This window comes from Mustela erminea, chromosome 2 (assembly GCF_009829155.1).
Source record: "Mustela erminea isolate mMusErm1 chromosome 2, mMusErm1.Pri, whole genome shotgun sequence".
In the NCBI taxonomy this organism is placed as follows: Eukaryota; Metazoa; Chordata; class Mammalia; order Carnivora; family Mustelidae; genus Mustela; species Mustela erminea.
In genome coordinates, this window is record NC_045615.1 from 41,340,966 (window position 1) to 41,362,970 (window position 22,005).

Genomic DNA, 22,005 nt, shown 5'->3' on the forward strand with positions numbered 1-22,005 from the left:
AAAGAAGAAATAATACTAATTCTCCTGAAGCTATTTCAAAAAATAGAAACAGAAGGAAAACTTCCAAACTCTTTTTATGAAGCCAGCATTACCCTGATCTCCAAACCAGGCAAAGACCCCACCAAAAAGGAAAATTTGACACCAACATCCCTCATGAATATGGATGCCAATATTCTCAACAAGATCCTAGCTAATAGGATCCAACAGTGCATTTAAAAAGATTATCCACCATGACCAGGTGGGATTTATCTATGGGATGCAAGGGTGGTTCAACATTCACAAATCAATCAATGCAATAGAATAAATCAATAAGAGAAGAGAGAATAACCACATGGTCCTCTCAATTGATGCAGAAAAAGTATTTGACAAGATTCACCCACTATTCCTAATTTAAACAATTCAAAGTATAGGGATAGAGGGAACATTCCTCAACTTCATAAAATCTATCTATGAAAAACCCACAGCGAATATCATCCTCAATGGGGAAAAGCTGACAGCCTTCCCATTGACATCAGGAACACAACAAGGTTATCCACTCTCGCCACTGTTATTCAACATAGTACTAGAAGTCCTAGCAACAGCAATCAGACAACAAAGAGAAATAAAAGGTATTCAAATTGGCAAAGAAGTCAAACTCTCTCTCTTTGCAGACGACATGATACTTTATATGGAAAATCCAAAAGACTCCACCTCCAAACTCCTAGAACTCATACAGCAATTCAGTAATGTGGCAGGATATAAAAATCAATGATAGAAATCAGTTGCTTTCTTATACACTAACAGTAAAAAATATAGAAAGGGAAATTAGAGAATCAATTCCATTTACTATAGCACCAAGAATCATAAGATACCTGGGAATAAACTTAACCAAGGAGGTAAAGGATCTGTACTGGAGGAACTACAGAACACTCATGAAAGGAATTGAAGAAGGCACAAAAAGATGGAAGAGCATTTCATGCTCATGGATTGGGAGAACACTAGTCTTATATGATAATAAGAATGATAGGGAAAACATTACTAACAAGATTGCCTGGGCAGTACTTCACAACTGTAAACAGTAGTTTTAACTCAGATGCACTCAGCATCCTGAGTATGTATGAATAATGAGACACAGAAGTTGTGATACTCCTCAAATCAAACGTGTAGAAAATGATAGCACAGTTTAGATATTTAGACATCTAATTCAAAGAGCAAGCAAGTCCAGAACCAACAATGAAAAAATGCTGATCAATACAAGTTATGCATTTTACTGTATAAAAATTGTACCTTGATAACAATATGTCTTAAGTAATAACCAAAAGAGATGATTGAGCCAGTAATAATGGCCAATAATAAATGTAAAGAGAAACGGATCTACGCAGGATCTCCTCTGAGTTCCACCCTTTGGTCATTGGGTTCTGTCCATCATCTTACTTACTAGTCTCTCTTGTAAATCAGGGATATGCATTTTACAGATAAAGAATCTAAGTCTCTAACCTCCCCTTCTGGGAAATCAAAGATACCAAATCAAATGTAGATCTTTCCAAAATCTGAGCTCTTTTTATGTTATTATTTTTTTTCCCAAAGTGTGCTAGGAATACCACTGACAGCACATGAGATGATTCACATAGATGAGCATTTCCTATGTTCAGGTTTAATGTGAACTTGAAGGGTAATAAGCTGTTTTGTATTTAAAGGAATGATACAAGATGTCTTTTAAATAAATCTATTTGAGTTTTTGAAAGTTGTTCAATTTAAAGAAAAATGATAACTATTACAAATAATGATGTAATTACCACATGATATCATAGCAAAAATTATAATGGTAACATGAGATGTCTAAATTTGAAAAACCAAGAGCTGCATCACACTTGCTTCCACACAGGCAGCGATTAACAAGTGGGTCACCACTGAACTGTTCTCCACAATACATTCTCCACATGATAAAGAAAATAATTTCAAAAGAGCTTGAATCCATTTTTTGGCAGAAATGGAACTTGAAGTAATTTCCATTCATAAGTGCACCCCATGAAAATTTTTATGTGTTCTTTTTCTGTTGGTATATATGCACTACCTTCTGTCAGGTCCCATTTGTTCCATGCTGGGTCATCTGATCTGCCCCAAGAAGCAATTTGGACTCAGAAGAACCAGCAAGTTTGGGGTTGGGGATGAGAGCATACCTGGTTCCGTAGGCCATCCAAAAAGAAGTAACAATTATGAGTACAAACATGATTTTTTTTTTTTAATTTCTACAGCCCACTCAAAAAGAGTAAACAGGCTGCGTCCAATGCCCCTCTTGTGAAAGAGTAAAGAGAGTTAGGTGATAAAGAGCAAAAAGCCATGTTGAGGGGTTGGAGTGCCCAGGGCACTGAATTATTCTCTCATTCAACAAATATTGATTGGTAACCTATTATGTAGCCAGACTCTCCTATGCAGGGAGGATACTTTGGTAGAGCTGAAAAGTACCTGAAGAACAAGTGTGCAGGTAAACACCTAAACAACCAGCTTTGCAGGAAGGTGGGCAGGGATGAGGGGGACCCTAGGCTATGGCATTTGTCAATTTCCAGAGTGTATATACTCCTATTCTAGGGAGCAGATTAACTGGAAAAGAACATGACAGAATTTTGTGGTGTAATGGGGAATGTTCTCTATCTTATCTTACATTGGTAAACTATTGTCAAAACTCCTCAAACCGAATAAATTGTGGTTTTGTGTTCTAGAAATGTTAGTTGTACCTTATTTTAACAAATTTAAAAAATTAAGCACAAGAAAGAACAATTGCTTACTTTCAGTTCTGAGTAACTGGGTGGAGGTTAGTGACATTCATTCTGGTTAGAACAATGGAAGAGATAAACAGTTCTCTAAGGAACTGTGATTTAGTGTCCATTGATTCACAAACATTTACTGATGTCAATTATATGCCAGGGTCATTTTGAGAATTCAATAAAATTTCATGTAGCTATAACCACAATAAAACCTAGAGTGTATTTTTTGACAGGTGCTAGATGACGTTGAGTAGAGTGAGCCGTGTGAAAATGTAGGGTAAAAGCATGTACTGAGGTGTCTTTGAGACACCAAAGTCAAAGTTACAAGGGAATTTGGCCTGTCAAATCAGAGGAGATATCACGGTAAATATCCATTCACAGACATTCATTAACTTAGTGTGTTCTGAGAGTTGGCTAAGAAATGAAGAGACAGAGGTAAACAAGAAGACTTAGAACATAGCAGGACACTCTGAGCATAGGGGCCTAAACAGGAAATTCAAGTAAGTCAACTTTAAGGCAAATGCCCAGTGCTGTGCCAATCTGACATAGAGCAACTATCCCACTGTGGAGTTAGCAAAGTCTTGCTGGGGATGAAGTCTTGACATAAGTTTTGGAGGCCAAATAGAAACCTTCAGGTCAAGCAAAAAGGACAGAAGGTTGTTTCATCATTTATGGGTGTTTCTTCATCCATGGCCAACAAAAGTATGTGGGATACATCAGTAACCAAAACAGGTGAAAATCCAAATTGATGCACTTCTTTGATATACATTCTGGTTAAAAAAAAAACAAAAAACATTTCAGGAAGGGAAGTGGGAGCACGTGAGCATTGTTAAACACCTAATGGATAGATTAATAGGTCTGTGCATAGATATATTATTATGCCAGAAATTGTCTAGGGAAAAAAAGAGAAGAGGAGGAAATATAATAAAAGCACAAAACGTTGAGTGGTGAGACCGCCATACCCGGGCTTTCAACATGAGCGTCCTGGCCTTCATCGACATCAGTGAGGAAGATCAGGCTGCTGAGCTTCAAGCTTATCTGAAATCTAAAGGACCTGAAATTTCAGACTAGAGCTCAGAAGGTGGACTTTGTGTCGTTTAGCTCAAAACATTGAAGCCTGTGATGTCTGAAGGAAGATGATAAAGATGTTGAAAGTGTGAATGAACAGCATAGTGTCTTTCCTACTGATCCCAGAAACGGACAAGCAAGGAGCTCTGACTGAAAGCCTGTGTGAAAAGCTGGTCACATTTCAGGAAGTTGAACACCCATCTCTGAGACCACAATTGCTAATCAACCTTTGCCATGGGATGGATAAGAACAGTCCCGTAAGATACACCGTATACTGCAGCCTTGTTAAAGTGGCAGCACCTTGTGGGGCCATCCAGTGTATTCCAACTGAGCTGGATTGAGTTAGAAAATGGATTTCTGACTAGAACCTCACCTTTATAAAAACTCCTTTACGAGGTATTTGTGGATTGTAAGAAAAGTCATGCTGTTTCAAAAGTCACAGTGGAATTGCTAGGAAGTTATACAGAGGATGACGCTTCCCAGGCTTGACTTGATGCCCACAGGTGTATTGCACAAGCATTGAAAGATCCAAATGCATTTCTTTTTAAAATCAAATTTTTGAGTCAAATTTTTGGAAGGTGAGCTTATTCATGATCTTTTCACCATTTTTGTGAGTGCTAAATTGGCATCATATGTCAAGTTTTACCAGAATAATAAAGTCTTCATTGAGTCACTTGGTCTATTAAATGAACAGAATATGGGAAAAGTAAGACTGCTTACTTTTATAGGAATGGCAGTGGAAAATAAAGAAATTTCTTTTGACACAATGCAGCAAGAACTTCAGATTGGAGCTGATAATGTCGAAGCCTCTGTTACTGATGTAAGAAACAAAAGGGTTCCCTGCAAAATTGATCAGACCCAGAAGAAAATAGTTGTCGGCCATAGCACACAATGGACATTTGGAAAACAGCAGTGACAGCAACTGCATAACACACTAAATGCCTGGAAACAAAACTTGAACAAAGTGAAAAACAGTCTTTTGAGTCTTTCTGATGCATGAATTTTTACGCTACATATAAAATTTTGTTCTTTTTGGAAAAAATCTAAATTACAGTAAAACAAACTGCAATTTGACTACAGTCTGGCATTTACTGTTTTAATTTTAAAAGAAATGTAAAAATTCACAAGTTTCCGAGGATACAAAGTAACCAGTTCCAAAGGGTCACTCTCTATCTTGTATCTCACATAAGTTGTGTTCTGCAAGGAAGGGGGTTAAAGGTGGAACAAGAGCTTTGATGAAAGAATACATGGAGGAAAACTAATTTAATTTAGGGGAATTGGATGCCAACAGCCGTCTTAGCTATCTTAAATGAAACATTTGTAAAAATACAATAGTAGTATAATTTTATCACATCAAAAGAAATTGGAAAAATGAGTATAACTGTAAGGCTTTAGGTGCAACATTTTGTTCTAGTCAAAACCGTATTATTGATATTTCAATTAAATCAGTTCACCACTGTGGGGGATGGGAAGGAAGCACAAAATTTTGCAAAAAGTTTTGGCTCAATCATTAAGCATCCGCCTTCAGCTCAGGTCATGATCCCAGGGTCCTGAAATTGAGCCCCGCATCGGGCTCCCTGCTCAATGGGGAGTCTGCTTCTCCCTCCCCCACTTCCCCTGCTTGTATTCCCTCTCTTGCTCTCTCTGTATCAAGTAAATAAAATGTTAAAAAAAAAAAAAAAAGTTTCTGATAGAACCAAAAAATGAAGCTACAGCTACTGCCAAGAGGGGGCAACAGAGAGTCACAGTCAGGGCTCCTACACCAAGCACAGGAGCTCCCTCCTGCTTTGGAACTGGATTAGTAGCCTGAAGCAGAAACCCCAGAGTACTTTGAGCCCAAAGGAGTTGAAAAGATCACAGCATAAGCCAAAAGTAGTTATAGAAGTAGAAGCCTATCAGGGTTCCCATTGATTTACGGATTAATCCCAGGCTCCTGAGCAAGATAGACAATGTCCTCATGACCAGGACTCCATCCACCACTTAGGTGTCAGCTTCTACCTATTCCCACCCTGGCAATGAGGAATTTGCCCTCTAGTTCCTCATACACACTATACCAAGTCACCTCCCTGCAAGTGAGCACCTGCTTATTGCTCAGCTTATAATGGCCTGTTCACATTTATCAGACTAACTTCCCCTTCAGAACTTCAGCTCAGATAATATTTCCTCTCAGAAGTCTTCCCTGGCCTTTTTTTTTTTTTTTCCTTTCTTTCTATATGCCTACCCCTACACTCCTGCTGTACCCTGTCCCCAGTGTCTGCACTCCACTGTGATCATGCTGGGAGACCCCTGCCCTAGACCCAAGCTTTCCACATCTTTGAGCCTCCTCCCAATGGAGGAATCTTCAGGACCTGGTAAATATGCCCACCTAGGGCCCCGTGCATCCTTTCCAGATTATGCTCCAGATAATCTGACCCAAAATCCTCTATTCATATGGCCTATAGCCCATGTCCAAGGACTTAGAGTGTGTACCCACAGGCTGAGAGGTGGCTAAAGACCAACTGTGTCCACATGGATGCATACTGGACATTCAGAATAGAGTGTCCATGTGCAGGTTTCCGAGGCCCCACACAGTGTGGGGATAGCCAGGAATGGGAAGAGAAGGGATTTAGCTATAAAGACCAGCACTTTCTTTTGCAGCCATGCTTCTGTGTGGAACTCCAAGGGGTCCCATAATTCTAGATTCAAAGCTGTCCATACAGGTGTATTAATCGATGTAGAAGGCTAGAACACATCTTACTTAGCAATGGTCTGTTCGTTGGATTTATAAATTTCAAATCTTTAGATATATGGCAAATGGGATTCTTCCTTGCCCCAAGCCCTGTAAGTGTTATGGGTGGACATGTCTGTGTTTACATCTATCAGAACACTGACGAACATTTACTAAAATGTTCTTACTTGCAAGTTTGTCTCCCCCCATAAGGATGTGAGCTTCTAAAGGACAAGGATCAATTTTCTGTCCCAGTGGCTACATATGTGTCTAATGAAAAACAGATGCCCCCAAATTCTAAGCTAAACAAAACTGAGAGGTTGAATAACAAGAACCAGTCAGAGCCACTGAGTCATGTTTCAGAGTGAGAAAGAGGTCTTGGCATTGGTAGAGCTAAAGTTGGGGGCCCTCTGTCCAGGAGTCTCTTAGGAATATTTTACTCACACTAAAAATAGGATAATAAGTTTTAAAAAGAGATAAACCCTAACGGCTGATAGAGTACAGTAGTGGTTTTTATTCTTATCTATACTCTCGACTTTTTATACTAAAATGTGTGGTAAACAATAATGAAACAATCATAGCAACTACATAAAGCCTATAAGTTAAATCTCTTTGCCTAAGAAATTAACAAGTGAAACACAAAAGCAAGAATCTAGTAATCAATTTCCTATATAGTCAACACTATGCCTTCTGGCCAACATATAACTCTACCCCCATACCAGCCTCCACATGGTTAACATCAAAGATTCACAAGGAAGGGAGAAATAACAGGAGGCCAAACAGAGGTATAATAATATCGCACTCCCGACTCAAAAGGGTATCAAACTTCACCTGTTCTTCTGTCTCTCTCTCTCTCTCCAACTATTAATACTCAAATCAAATTGTTTCTTACAAGTATTTCTAAAGCAACTACATTGTTCAAGGCTGTGGTCTATACACTTAAGATACAAAACTTATTTAAAAAAAAAAAACTGACACATTCCTTGCCTCTGTGAGTTTACATTCTATAGTAATGAGTGATTCTCAGCCTTAGCTATACACCGAAATCACCTAGGGGAGCTTTAAAATACTGATGCTCTAATATAATGGGCTTAGGGTGTGTCCTTGAACTGGGATTGTTTTTAAAGGATGTCAGATATGTCTAGTGTGTAGCCAGACTTGAGAATCACCAGCCTAATGGAAAACACAGATTCTTTTTTCAACAGTGAGAAAATTACAGTGGAGAGCAGAGAACTGAGACAGTAGCTGGGTGGGGCAGTTTGAGGAAGAGCTACTACTAGGAAGATGAATGCTATCCAAGCATGTTCCAATGAAAAAGAGTATAAATAATTAGAGAGAGAGAAATTGATGATGCAAGAGATAAAAGGGAAGTTTTCCTGGGAAAAATCCTTGAGAAGGTGAGAGTGAGTGAAATCCAGAGCACAAGGGGCAGGATTGGCCATGAATAGAAGCAGAGGCACCTCAACCCATTAGAACAAGAAGGAGGGCAGAGCCAACAGAAGACTGGGTAGTTTTGGTGGATGAAGATGGTGGAGTTTCCCTCTGATTGTTTCTATTGTCTCAATGAAGTATAAGGAGAGATCATCTGCTAAGACCTAGCAGGTATTGCATCTAATGAGGTTGGGAGAGAGGGACAGCACCTATGTTGAGGTAAGGACTTTGATTCTGGAATTTGAAAAGCCACTAAAAGACCAAGAGGAAAGGAAGCAAGGACTTTGGATAGACCCCCAGCCTTTTTTATGGTCACCAGATTCAGAAAAGAAAACTATTTTATCTAGCAATCCTGTCTCACCTCATCAGACTACAAAGGAAATGTGTGTTCAGAACCCATCCCCCAGCTGGGGCACCCCAGATACCAGACTTCTCAGCGATGTGAAGAACCCAAGTGTGATCACCGAGATGCAGGACAGTGAGGGATGCCTCCATTCCTCACCACCATCACTGCCCCAAGGTCAGAGAAGGAGAAAAAGTCAAGGTATTTCAACTCACCCTTGCCCTCAACCACCATTCTCCAGCAGCATCAGAGACTCTGGTAATAAGGAGAAGAAATCAAACTCTTCTCACTGCAGTATTTATTGTGAACAGAGCTTCTACTCTCTGCTGCAGCCCCCTCATGATTTCTTGACTCAGAGCTTCTTGTGATTTGATTATGCTGGTGAGTGAGCCAAAATGGTGTGATACAGTGTTAGAGCACAGGGCTTGAGTGAGATTCTCCTGGATTCATTCACTCCACAAATATACCAGGTGCATGCTTCACACTTCCATATGTTCTCTCCAAATCCACTCTCTATATTATGTATTACCTTTTCCATTTCACAGATAGGTAAAGGAAGATAGTGAGCTTAAGAAACTGGCCTAAGAGGAGTATGTGGTAAAGCCAGGAATAAAACCAAAGTCTATCTGGCACTAAGCTCTTGCTCCTAACCACTGTACCTAATTGCTCCTGGGTTTGAATCCTTGACCTACCACTTACCAAATGTGCAACATCCAATAAATATCCTCTCTGGGCCTCTATATCCTCATCTGTAAAGTGGGACTAATAGTATCTCTCCCTGTGTAGAGCCTAGCACCTGGTAGGCATTTAAAATGATATCTAGCATTTTTGTTATCACTGACTGTGCCATTTATTTACCTTCTTGGCTGGCACTGGCAATGAGAAGGAAGTATGGCAAGGAAACTACCTAGGTATTTATATTCATCAGGGTTTTCCAGAGAATAGAACCAATAGCAATAGCTAGATGAAAGACAGATAGATAGGTAATAGGAAGACAGATGATAGACAATGATAGATGATAAATAGATAGATACAGAGATAGATTAGAAATAGAAATAGATACCTCTGTATCTCTAGGGATATCTGTGTCTCTATTTATTTATAGATATAGATGAAAGAGAGAGATTTATCATAAGTAATTGGTTTACTCAGTTATGGAGACCAGTAAGTCCCTAAGACTTATAGGGCAAGATGACAATCTGGAGACCCAGGACAGCCAATGCTTTAGTTCCAGTTCAAGGGCTAGTGGGCTCAAGAACTAGGAAGAACCATTGCTTCAATTCGAGTCCAAAGGCAGGAAAAAGCTGACATCCCCAATTCATAGGTAGTCAGGAATAGGAATTCTCCCTCACTGGAAGGAGGGTTAGAATTTTCATTCTCTTCAAGCCTTTAATTGTTGAATGAGGCCAATCTACATCAGGGAGGGCAATCGGCTTTGCTCAATCTACCATTTAAATGTTAATCCCATCCAAAAGCATCCTCAGAGGAATACCCAGAATGATATTTGACCAGGTATGGTGGCAACCTGTGGCTCAGTCAACACATAAAATTACCCATCACAGTATTCACCCAGAAGTTGTGATAAAGAAATGGTAACTGGAAATCAATATTTTAGTCATTCTTGATTTATTGACCTAACTAATTCTTTTTCATACCCTCAGGTTATGGAGAACAATACATTTCACTTATTAAGATTTATATATGTTCATGATAAAACACTTTGTTTCAATACAGAATGGCCATTGAAATGGATTTCAAAGGAATTAATTTCACTTATAGACAATAAAAGAGCATATGTCCCTTTTAAAAATAAAGTATCTGCAACCAACTTTCTGTTACTCTGCAAACCATTTATTCCAAAGATGACCAGCATCATTAAAAAGCCCTTCTTTGTTCTCCTCCACCCCTCCACTCCTTTGTGGAGAATTGGAAACACATGTCCCCACAAAAACTTGTGCACCAATGTGCATAGCAACTCTATTTATAAAAGCCAAAGAATGGGAAAAACTCAAACCTCCATCAACTGACAAATGGATAAACAGAATGTCATGTATCCCTACAACAGACTATTACTCCATCATAAAGAGGAATTTCACACATGCTTCATAGATAAACCTCAAAAACATTACGTAAAGTGAAAGAAGCCAAACACGAAAGACCACATACACTGTGATTCCATTTATATGGAACATCTAGAATAAGCAAAATATAAAGACAGAAATTAGATTAGTGGTTGCCAGGCATGGGAGGGACGGAGGGAGGAATAGGAGTGACTGACAATGGGCACAGGATTTCTTTTCGGCATGATAAAAAATTCTGCAATTAGAGGATGATGATGGATGCCTAAATTTGTGAATATAGTGTAATCGCTGAATTAAAATGCAAAAAATGATTTTTATCTCAACCTTTTTTTAAAAATTCTCTATTATACTTGCCCCTTTAAGGTGGTATATATTTGAAAACATTTAAGTATAGAAACGATTTTGGGAGATAAGATTCAGAACACAAATCTTTCATCTAAACCCCAATAAAATGTGTCTAAGCTGATTAAGAGCCACATCCAGGAAACAGTATGGGGTGTTAGAATTTGTTTTGTTTAATGTTCTCATTCGAAAAGGACATTCAGAGTTTAGTTTAATAATACTGGAAGACTTCAGGGTCACACTGACATGAATTCAATTTTAAAAATTCAATCTTTGGTCACTGGAGAAAAAAGTAGCAGGTCTGGCACAGAAAACACTGCCCGTAGTGCTAAGGAGCCTCCTAGCTCCTGACCCTTCTCCCAGAGAGCAGGAATGAGTGAGAAACTCACCTAGCACACCAGAAGCAATGACTGGCACAAGGCAGAAGTAAACAGCACTGGATACTTTATTGGAAAATGTGTCCTTTCCAAAATTTCAGTCCAATTTCTCAGGTAGAACAATTGAACTACTGGACAACTCTCCATTTGAATTGAAATACCCAATCCTTGGAGAATTGCCCATTATCCTCAATTCTGGCGGGAACAATGAAGGAGGCTGTGGAAACAGCACACCATATCTGATCAAGTACATGGTGACCTGTCCATCTGTGGAAGCAAAGGATATTTCTTTCTAAGCCTCTTTTCACTGGCAATGCTTTGAATATTTTGCTCTGAAGTATCAATTCTATAGGTTTTCACCAAAAGCATGTGGCCTTTATTTCTCTCTGGTATCTGTGATCCTGTGGAAAAAATTTGTACAACTGCCCACCTCTACTGTATCTGCACGTACACTGCTTTTCATTTCAGTAATGCAATTAATGCCTTAAAAACAAGAGTAAGCATGTGATTTCTTGCTTCATGAGCATATAACCATTTTTGGCTTTGCTTCTATTTTTGCATTACGACAATAAGAGAAAGCCCAGTGTGGTAGGGACCACTCTGAAAGAAACCTATGGAGGGCTGCAATCCCATGTGTGCGCCATTAACTAATTCTGTGACTTTGAACAAGTCATTTCCCTTCTCCAAGTCTCAGTTGCTTTTGCTATAAAATCATGGACATTAAGTAGATGTTCTCTGGGTCTGCTCGACGGTCACCATGTTATGAGTTTAATGCTGCATTTTGTCTCAGTGGATGCACATGCTGGTTCAAGCCATGTGGCCAGTGGCCTGCAGGAGGGGTTTATTTTGTTCTGCTTCCAGTCACTGTTGGTTTTGCTCTGCTGCATCCCTTTCAGTGAGCATAGCAGCGGTGAGGCAGTCACAAGAGAAACAGATCAAAATGCAAACGTTTTGCCTGTCTTTTCATTTGAAGCATTTTCTCTTTCATTGCTTACTTAGCAGCTTGGAGCTTTATGTGTTCTTCAAAATGAAGGGTTCAGAGTTGCCTTTGCAAGGAGGGAAGGAGGATGGATCCTGCCATTTGGCTAGAGGCTGGAGTTCCCTCCACAGCGCTGGGTCAGACGTCAGTGGAGCAACTTGGAGAATTGTTGTGAGCAAATTTGAAGCCCCAAGAGCCCAGGTCAGACATCCCAATTACTTTGGAATCCCCCTTCCAAAGACTCTCTTTCCACAGCTGGATTTCCAGGCAAGTTTGAATTCTATAGCTCCAACTCTCCATTGGATGACATCACTTAGGGATCCTTCTAAAGCCTCAAATTCAACATCTCTGAAACTGAACTTACTTTCCTTGACCATATCAAATTGGTTTACCTGTCCCCGACTTCACCCTTTGTGCATATCTCAAGTCTTTCCTCCTCTCCATCCCCACGATGCTCCATATTTCCCTCTGCACTGCCCATCACCTGGTCTACAGCTTTCTAACAACCCCACTTCTGACAGTCGGGCTCTTCTTTCGTCCTGCTGCCAGAATCAACTTCCCAAAGCATAATTTCAATTCTGCCACTCACCATCAGCCATCTCTCACAAACGAACAAAATTCAAGTTCCTCTTTGCAATCAAGTCCCCTCACCATCCGCCTCCATCCACTTCTCCAAATAGCCCACAGTCATTGCAAACACCTGAGATAATAGGTCTTCCCCACCTGGGATTTCCCCCTCTTGGTCCTGCAGGAACAAACTACCTTTCCTGCTGGCCTCTTGGATTCTTTCTTCTTCCCATGAGTAGAACAAAATCTCCCTTCTCTGAAATCCCAGTGGAACCTCTTCCATACTCAGTGTATGGTATGTACCCTTTATGCCCTTGGATTATAATTATCACTGTGCTTATTTTATCCTCATTTCAAGATGAAAGCTAATTTTGTGCTTGTTTCTCTTCTCTGCCCCACAACTTCCTTATGGGAAAATCACTGACAAGAAAGAACTCAATATCGCAAATGTATGATTGATCAGAGCCCTGACTAGGTTTCTTTTGTACATCACCTGAATTCTAAATATGGGTACATTTAATAATAGTGTACATTTATAAAATCATGAAAGGTAAACCAAATCACTTGCTACAATTGGGAGGGAGTTGCTATTTTTAAAAAATTGTTAATGGAAGTATAACCACTGAGTATTTTCTTTGATTGATATTAAAATGACCTATTTGGTAGGTGTAACACTGGTCTACAGAACCAGAAGCACAATTGAATATCAAAGATTTATTTGATATTATGTTAGCTTCTTCTGTCCCTTAACTAGAATAATCTTAAAAGTATGTTTTAATCCAATGCTTCCAGCACCACTAGATTTGTGTAGGAGTTTTGATTTGATGATTTATAGCCCTCTGAAGAGAAAGGAAAAGTAAATAACAGTGGATCATAAATTACTACTTTGCCAGAAAAAGTATCTATAAGACATTTTCCATATTAAGCCCCTATTTTATAAGTAAATAGTCCAGAGAGTGATTACTTAAATATTTAATTATAAGAAAATTAGAAAGGGAAAATAAGAATTCAAAATATCTTTTTTCTTCCCACATTTTCTCCTACCATACTTTAAAAAGTATTTCTCATATACAATAATGCTATATAAAAATAAAATTAAACAATATAATTCGATTTATGAGTACAATATCTAAGAGTGAAATCCTCTATCTATATCATCATATGTATTACCCCAAAACCAATACATTTTTCCTGTTTTTAATATGCTGTCATTCAGTTAATATTTACTGGGAGCCATACATATGTCCTATTCTGTCTAGATGCTAGGATATCGTAGAGAATAGTGCAGAGAAAAATCACAACTCTTACGAAGCTCATATTCTATTTAAAGGAGACAGAAAATAAGCAAGAAAGTGAGGAAAGAGAAGAAACTCATAGTGGCAAACACTACGGAAGATATTAAGGGTGTTGGGAGGGACAGTGATTATCTAATAGCTACTGATAGGGAAGTCAGGAAAAAGTCAATCTAATTCACAAAAAGAATCAACCAAGCTACAATCTGGGAGGAGAGCATTCCAGGCTGGGAGAACAGCTAATACAGAAGCCCTCAATCCAGCATAAGCTTGAGTGTTCGAGGACTGGGAAGGAGGCCAAGGCAGCCAGCAGAGAAGGAGTGAAAGAGAATCACAGGTGGTGGAATTTGAGGAGCCCAGAGAGCTGAGGTTATGCAAAACCACATGTTAGTCATGGCAGTAATTTCCTATTTTATTCTAATTACAATCAGAGAGAACTAAAAATTTTAAACAGTGTGTACAATTTGTGCACTATTTTAAAAGAGTGCTTTAAATGTTGTATAGGGAGAGAATAGATTGAGGGAAAAGTAGGAATAGAAGTGATTAGGAGACTATATTCAGGCACAGTGTGAAGCTGACTTGGATTTAAACAGAAACAATGGGCGTGGTGAACTGGGATCAGATTGGGAATATTTCTAATCCGGTGCATGGGGCACATGAAGGGGTTTTGGCCTAACAACTGAGTGAATAGTGATGTCACCTACTGAGAAGGAACAGATGCGGGGATGGGGAAAAAAATCAAGAATTCCACTTTTAATATACTAAGCTGTAGGGAGCCATTAAAGAGTAAAATGGAGACATCACGTAAGCAGGTAAATTAGTGAGCCACAAACTGTGCAATTTTAGGATTTGCAGTTCATTTCCTAAAATTTATACGAACTTCCTATGGATATTTGGCAAACACTCTCATTATTTTCTATTGTCTCCGCCCCAAAGCCACTGGTGGAACTTCTTTAAAGATAAATGCACTACTGCTTCCTTCTTTATACCCATCTCCTCAGGTAGATGGCAAAGGCTAACATTAAGAAGAATGCAAATTTTGTTGGTTACCTAAAATGGAAAAATTTCTTAATTTCCCTAATGCATAAATAGCAATACCCTGCTGAGTCTATTAATTTACCTTAATTTATTCTTCCCTGATTTCTAAAACACTCCTCTCTTTTCTTAGAGAAGTATAAAAGAGGGTCTTAATAAAACCTACATGCCATAGGTCAGAATAGTCTTGTATCACTAGCACTTGAGAATACATTGAAAATAAAATAGATGTTGATTACATTAAGGAGTCAGTGATAATAATCTATATTTACTGTATTTGGAAACTAATTTTTATTATCATCAAATTCAATAATTTCTCAAAGATCTTGAGGTATTCCAACTAACTTGTCAATCCACACATATACAAATGAGGCTATGTAATTAGGTGAACAGGGCCAAGGATGGTGAATCAATTAACCCAGGGCATTGGGTAAAATCATATTTTCCATGACATACATAGTCTTAAGTAAAAAAATACCAGATCTGTCCACATATATGGTTTCCAATAGGCAGTTGGAAACAGAGAATTCAAACCTAACTGGAAGGTCAGGGATAAAAAGAGAGACTTGGAGACAACTTGAGACTGACCAGAACATCAGTTTCAGGCTCATGGTGCACTCGCTCTGTGATGCCCTTGCTTGCTCTTATAGACAAATGTAATTAGAATTCACCTGCCCAGTAGTTCACAGGGGAAAGAATGCTAGTGAGGGGAACCCTGGTGACCAACAGGACTAGTTTATAATTGTTTCAATTGACAGGGCAAGTGAATAAACATCTTCCTGCCTCCCTGATCATTGCTACAGTGAGCAGGGGCACACATGAGAAATGCAATGCAAGTGTGTGTGATGTTGATCTGTGCACAGAAAACAGAGATCACCTCCAGAAAGCAACTGATGAGACAAAATGCCAATGATTCACTTAGATGGAGGAAAGAAAGAGTAAGGAGAGGGCCAGCAAGTTTTTTGGCAAATGGAGGGGTTTTGTTCCTTTCGGTAAACTTTTAGTTTGTGTGACTTGTACTTTGCCACTTTTAGTTCCAAAATGATAAGCCAAAAGCTCATGAATCTATTAAAATAAATCTTTTGTTCTTAAAGAAATATTATTAGTCGAAGCTTTCAGAGAAAAAATCCATTTTACAATGACACATTATAAAATAAATATACTCTTCTAGTAGTAGATATGTAAAAACTCACTGATCTTTTCCAGACGCATCTAACAAGATAATGGCTACCCATACTTTTGCTTTCCAAAGACCCAATGTCAAGAATATTTGCCTCCTTACAAATTTTCTGGTTAAATGGCTCATTAAGGCTGGCTCCAATTACATTTTATAGTAAAAGTTGAAGAAAAAATATAGGGCTTGAGATATTCTTTTTCCATACCTAATAAAAATGCAAATACTGGGACCCCACCCCAGGAACTCTGACTCATTAAATTAAGAATGAGCCTCGGAAATCTCATCAAGCTCTCTGGTTACTTCTAATGAATCTGAAGCTGATTTTCCTTTAGACCACACTAAGAAACATTTTTTTTGATTCATGAACTTGAAGTTTTAGGGACCTTAGATATCATACTATAAAGTTTAATTGGCTTGTTTTACAAATGATTAAACCGAAGCACAAAAAGTTTCAGTGCTTGCCAAAGTCAGATACTTATTACTAACAAAAGTCTCTTAACTCCAAGGCTAGAGTTCCCATGTGGGGTTTCTTCCTGCACAGGACCTGGAGCACAGTGGGACAAAACTAAAATAGTAAACTTACTCGATCAATACAGCCTCCACAGGCTACAGAGAAGTATGAGGGTCGAGTCTGAGAATTTCATCACTACTCACAGATAAGCAGCCATTTTAAATGGGCAACCAAATGAATGGCAAGTTTATAGTGATATGCCCCACCTTTTAAAAAATAGTAAAAATAAATCTTTATCTTTGTATAGAACTTTGTATTTCCCAAAGGACTTTCACATAACATCTTACCGAATCTCCCCAAAGTTCCATGAGACTTAGAGACTGTCTCCCAAGACTGATTCCCATGACTCATTGGAGATACAAAGGCTCCATAGAGTCTTATTCCCATTACACAGACAAGGAAAATGAAGCTCAAAGAAATCAAATATTATGGAATTACAGCATGGACATATTTAATATTCTGCAGTTCAACAGGTACAATTTAGCTAAATAAGAAAGAGAAGCATTTTCTGAAATACCATGGGCTATTAGTTTTCCAGTACACTCAGTGAGGATGTGCACAAAATGGAGCAAGAAAGGGGACACGTCAGCCTGTCCTTACTCAGTCTCAGGCCCCCTATGCTTCTCGTAGAATAATCAATTCTCCTCACTGAACTTCACTGCAGCTAATGTTTAGATACACATTTTTATACTTCATTTTCACCATCCACAAACACTATTGCTGCCTCCAGTGTCTGCCCAAAAAAGCAGTGGTCTGGTTCCAACAGGAACCTGGTTCGTTGAGGTCATTCAGAAATGCTGAGCTGATCTCCAGGTAGATAGACAGTTCCTAGAGAGAAGGCCTGGTGGCTGAATTATATCCTACACACTCTACCCCCACTCACCTAATGACCTCCCATCGTGACACAGAATGTGATCCCATTCAATCTAGACCATCAAGATCTGAGAAAAAAAATTTTCAGGGTGCCCAGGTGGCTCAGTCATTAAGCATTTACCTTCAGCTCAGGTCACGATCGCAGGGTCCTGGAATAGAGTCTCACATTGGGCTCCCTGCTCCGTGGGGAGCCTGCTTCTTCCTTTGCCTTTGCCTCTCTCTTTCTCTCTGTCTTTAATGAACAAAAAAATAAAATCTTTAAAAAAGAAAAAGAAAGAAAATTTTTTCAAGCTGAAAATTACTGAACTAAAATCCTAAAGGGATTTTTTTTTTTTTTTTTTTTAGGGGTTGTATTAACCATTTAGAATTTTGCTTTGTATATTGATTTTAGGACTTCCCTATTGATACCCTACTAAAAAAAAAAAAAAAAAGTGGGCTGGTTAAACCTGTATTTTCACATTTAAAATCCAGCCATCAAGGCAACTAAACAAATGGCAAAAATATAGCTTGTAAGAAAATCAGATAATAACTCCTAGGAACCACTTAAATATTGTCTTAGTTTGGATTACCCCAGAGGCACATCTAAAATAAGTAGTCTGTATGGGAGTTACACAGGGAGAGGTAAGAGGTCAGACTGAGAAAGGAGAAAGACAATACAAGATGCATTCAAGAGCATCTTATGAGAAATGCTTTGAGAGACCTCTGGAAAATGGGCAGAACCTAACTCAGAGTTGTCCCACCGGAAGGGCAAAAGCTGGGTTTCTTATTAACCAAGTCCTATTTGGATATTTGTTAAAGTTTGTAGTCAGGACATTCCTTTCCCTGCCCCGCCTGCAAGGCCAACTACACTTCTACCATGACAGAAATAGAAAGAGATGGTATTTGCAGCAAGAGGCCACCGGCATGCATGAGGATAATGATGCTTAGGGGATATAGAGGAGGGGCACTGACAGCACTGTACATTTAGTGAAATAGATAGCAGCTGTTAAAAATGATGTGCCCATGACAGTTGATAGGGAAGATAATCATGGAGTATACAATGAAAGAAACAGGTTACAAAAAATAGGACATGCTTATGAAAAAAAAAAAAGTTCTTTTTATGCATATGTATGCATAGAGAAAAATTGGAGAAACATACAACAAAATAAGTCATGGTTATCTTTGGGTGGCAGGACCACAGTTGTTGTTAACTACCTCCTTCATGCATATTAGTATTTCTATGTTTTCCATGCTGAACATGCATTGTATTAGTGATAGGAGGCACATGTTTTTTTTAATAAAAGAAATGGAGGGATGCCTTTGTGGTGAGGTCTATCCAATCACTAAGGAGTATGTGGATCCTTGAAGCATTGGAATCTAAGGTGGAAAGTAAACAGAGAAAACAGGATACAAAGAAGCCCTTACTTCAGGAGATTCACACCTGCTATTCTAGACAAATGTCATTAGTGTTCACCTGCTCAGTAGTATACAGGAAAAAACAGGATTTATCCAGAGTTGTTATAATTAACACAGCAAAAGAAGACATTTCTCTATTTCTCTATTATTGAAATAAATGGGAGTAAAAGTGGGATACAAATGAAAGTATTTGTGAGTTTCATGAAAACAAAACAGAGATCAACAATGAAGAGGTTTGGTACCCCTGACCATGATGGGAAAGAGTGAGAACTTGAAGTGGCCCAATTGCAACTGATAAGAGAACAACTGATGAGAAGAAAGGCTGTGAATGGGACCCAGTGAGCGAATGCAAAAAGTAAGGCCGCCTAAGTTAAATCTCTATGTTTCTTTGTCTCTAGTTCATATTTTCAATTGAGTTTTTCCTCACCACTGTTTTATGAATAATTCCTTTGCTGGGTCTAATTTTCTGTTAAGCCAATCCATTGAGTTCTTAATTTTAATTATATTGTTATTTTTCAAGAATTTCTCTTTTTCAAATTCATTTTCATTTTTGTAGTCTCTTGCTCTTTGTTCATACTGTCAACCCTTTCTTTTATTTCCATATTTGTTAATCATACTTATATTGTGGGTTTAAATATGTATTTTTTGAATTTTTTTGTTTGTCTGTTTTTGCTATCTAATTTCTCTTCTGGATCTCACTTACTATGCCATATATTCTTTTGATTCTCTTTTTTGTTTCATTTTATTATGTTTTTTAAGGCAGTAACATTAAATCATGTTTCTTATAATTAACTATAAAGCTATTGTATGAAGTCAGCAATCTATTAGAGTAGATTTGTGTTTGCTTCTGCTAGCAACCTAAGGCCAGACCAACCTGGAACCATTTTAGTGTCTGTCTTGAGGGGTTTGGACTGTAAACCCAGGAGAAGGCCAACATGTTTTTATAAATTCTCAAGGAATATTGCTTTACCTCCATCCAGCAACTATATTTTAGACAGGCAATTTTTTTTTCCATCAATGTGTACAAATTGAACTTAAATGGGCTGCTTTTTCAACATGTGTGAGGTCACCTATGTTAAAGAAAGGCAAAGACCAACAGAATAAATCCTCAGTTTATTTTACCTGACATGGAGATAATAACCAGTGAAAAGCCTCAATGAATGAATCTATGAGATGAAAATCTGATTTTTTTTATTTCCAGAAAGTTCATTATAGTTACACTAAATATGAAGTTTGTGCCTTGAATTAGGTAGAAAAATCCATAAAGTATAGCCAATTGATTTCTTTTGTGTATTCAGAAAAGAATTTTCAATTAGGCTTATTGGGGTTACTAATATATTGAATAATTTACCAGTATTGGCTGGTGTATTGAAGTCAGCATAGTTATCAGCATCAACTGCTCAAAAACACTGTGGTAAAAAAACAGCAATCAGTTTTTATATCTCCCAGGCAAGGACTTTGCAAATGGAAAAAAAAAAAAATTTATGTCACTGGATCCCCATCTTGAGCAAGTGTTGAGCCCCTCAAGGCCATCAAAACAAAAATATTCCTGGGGCTGGGAGCCATCAAAGATGGCAGCATAGGAAGATCCTAAATTCATCTTTTCCATGGACATACTGAGTCTACAGCTACGTATGGAACAACTCCCTCTGAAAGAGAACTGAAAACTAGCTGAACAGCTCATTTGCAACAAATGATAAAAGAGGCCTAATGAGATGAGTAGAAGAAAAGATGCAGTCTCACCAGAAACTCTATCATACCCACAATCAGAAGGGATCTCATAAATCCAGAGCTTCTCCCTAAGGAACAAGTAGTTTGTGTCTCACATCAGGCACCCCAACCAGAGAGACAAGCACCAAAGAGACAAGCTTCCAAAATGTCTGGCTTATGCTTAGAAAACACAAAAGGCTGTAAGGAACTGAGATACTGTTCCTAAAGAGCTAGCACCAGAAGCACTCACCCTAGGGCCTAGGACAAAAGCAGCAGATTGAAAAGCGACTACACTATATGTGAGGGGGATTCATTTGCTCATCTTAAAATGTCTGCTAGAGGGGCAGGAACTTTTGGGACTCTCTCTAAGGATGGAGGTGTTCACAGGTGTCATTACTGCACTCTCCCTCTACCTTGAAAGTGCTAGTGAGCCCCTCATCCCTCATCTCCCATTGTCCTGTTGAGGTTTATAGGACATGTCCTGACCCTGCACTCTCCCAGTGCCTCATTAAAGCCATCAAGTGTGCACGGTTCACACAGGGAATATGCTTTGATTGCCTGGCTCTGGTGGCCAATAGGCTTGTATTTCTGGGTAACAACTGGAGACACCATATTTGGCAAACTACCACACAAACAGCAGACTGAAACACATCCAGTCTATCTGTGAAAAAGGGCTATTTACTTGTTCTGGTGCTTTAGCCTAAGGGGCAGACTTCAGGTTTGTCACACATAGAGGGTACAAACGCATTCTCAGGAAACACAATATATACAATTGTGTGTGTATATATACACACACATATATCTGAGATATATATATACATATATTAGACAAAACAGACATTAAAACAAAGACTAACAAAAGACAATGAAGGGGATTATATAATAATAAAGGGAAAATCAAACAAAAGTGTATAACATTTGCAAATACTTATGCACCCAACATAGAAGTACATAAATATACAAATTATATTACAAAATATACAAAATTAATATACAAAATATATTAACAGACCTAAAGAGAGAAATTTAAAGTCTCCTACTACTTTAGCACCACACTTACATTGATGGATAGATCATCCAGACAGAAAAGCAACAAAAAAATAATTGGCCTTAAATGACACAAAAGACTAGATAGATTTAATCGATCTACACAGAACATTCCATCAAAAAGCAGCAGAACACATTGTTCTCAAGGACATGTGGAACATTCTTTAGGATCAATCATATGTTAGGCCATAAACCAAGTCTCAATAAATTTAAGAAGACTGAAATCACATCAAGCATCTTTTCCAACCACATTTATCTGAAACTAAAAATTAATTACCAGAAGAAACCTGGAAAACACACAAATATGTGGTGATTAAATAACATGT

The 22,005-nt window shown here is 38.4% G+C and overlaps 1 pseudogene; it reads left to right on the top strand.

Moving 5' to 3' along the window:
* Positions 1–3,693: 3,693 nt before the first annotated feature.
* Positions 3,694–4,354, top strand: LOC116583156 (annotated as a pseudogene).
* The last annotated feature ends 17,651 nt before the right edge of the window (positions 4,355–22,005 follow it).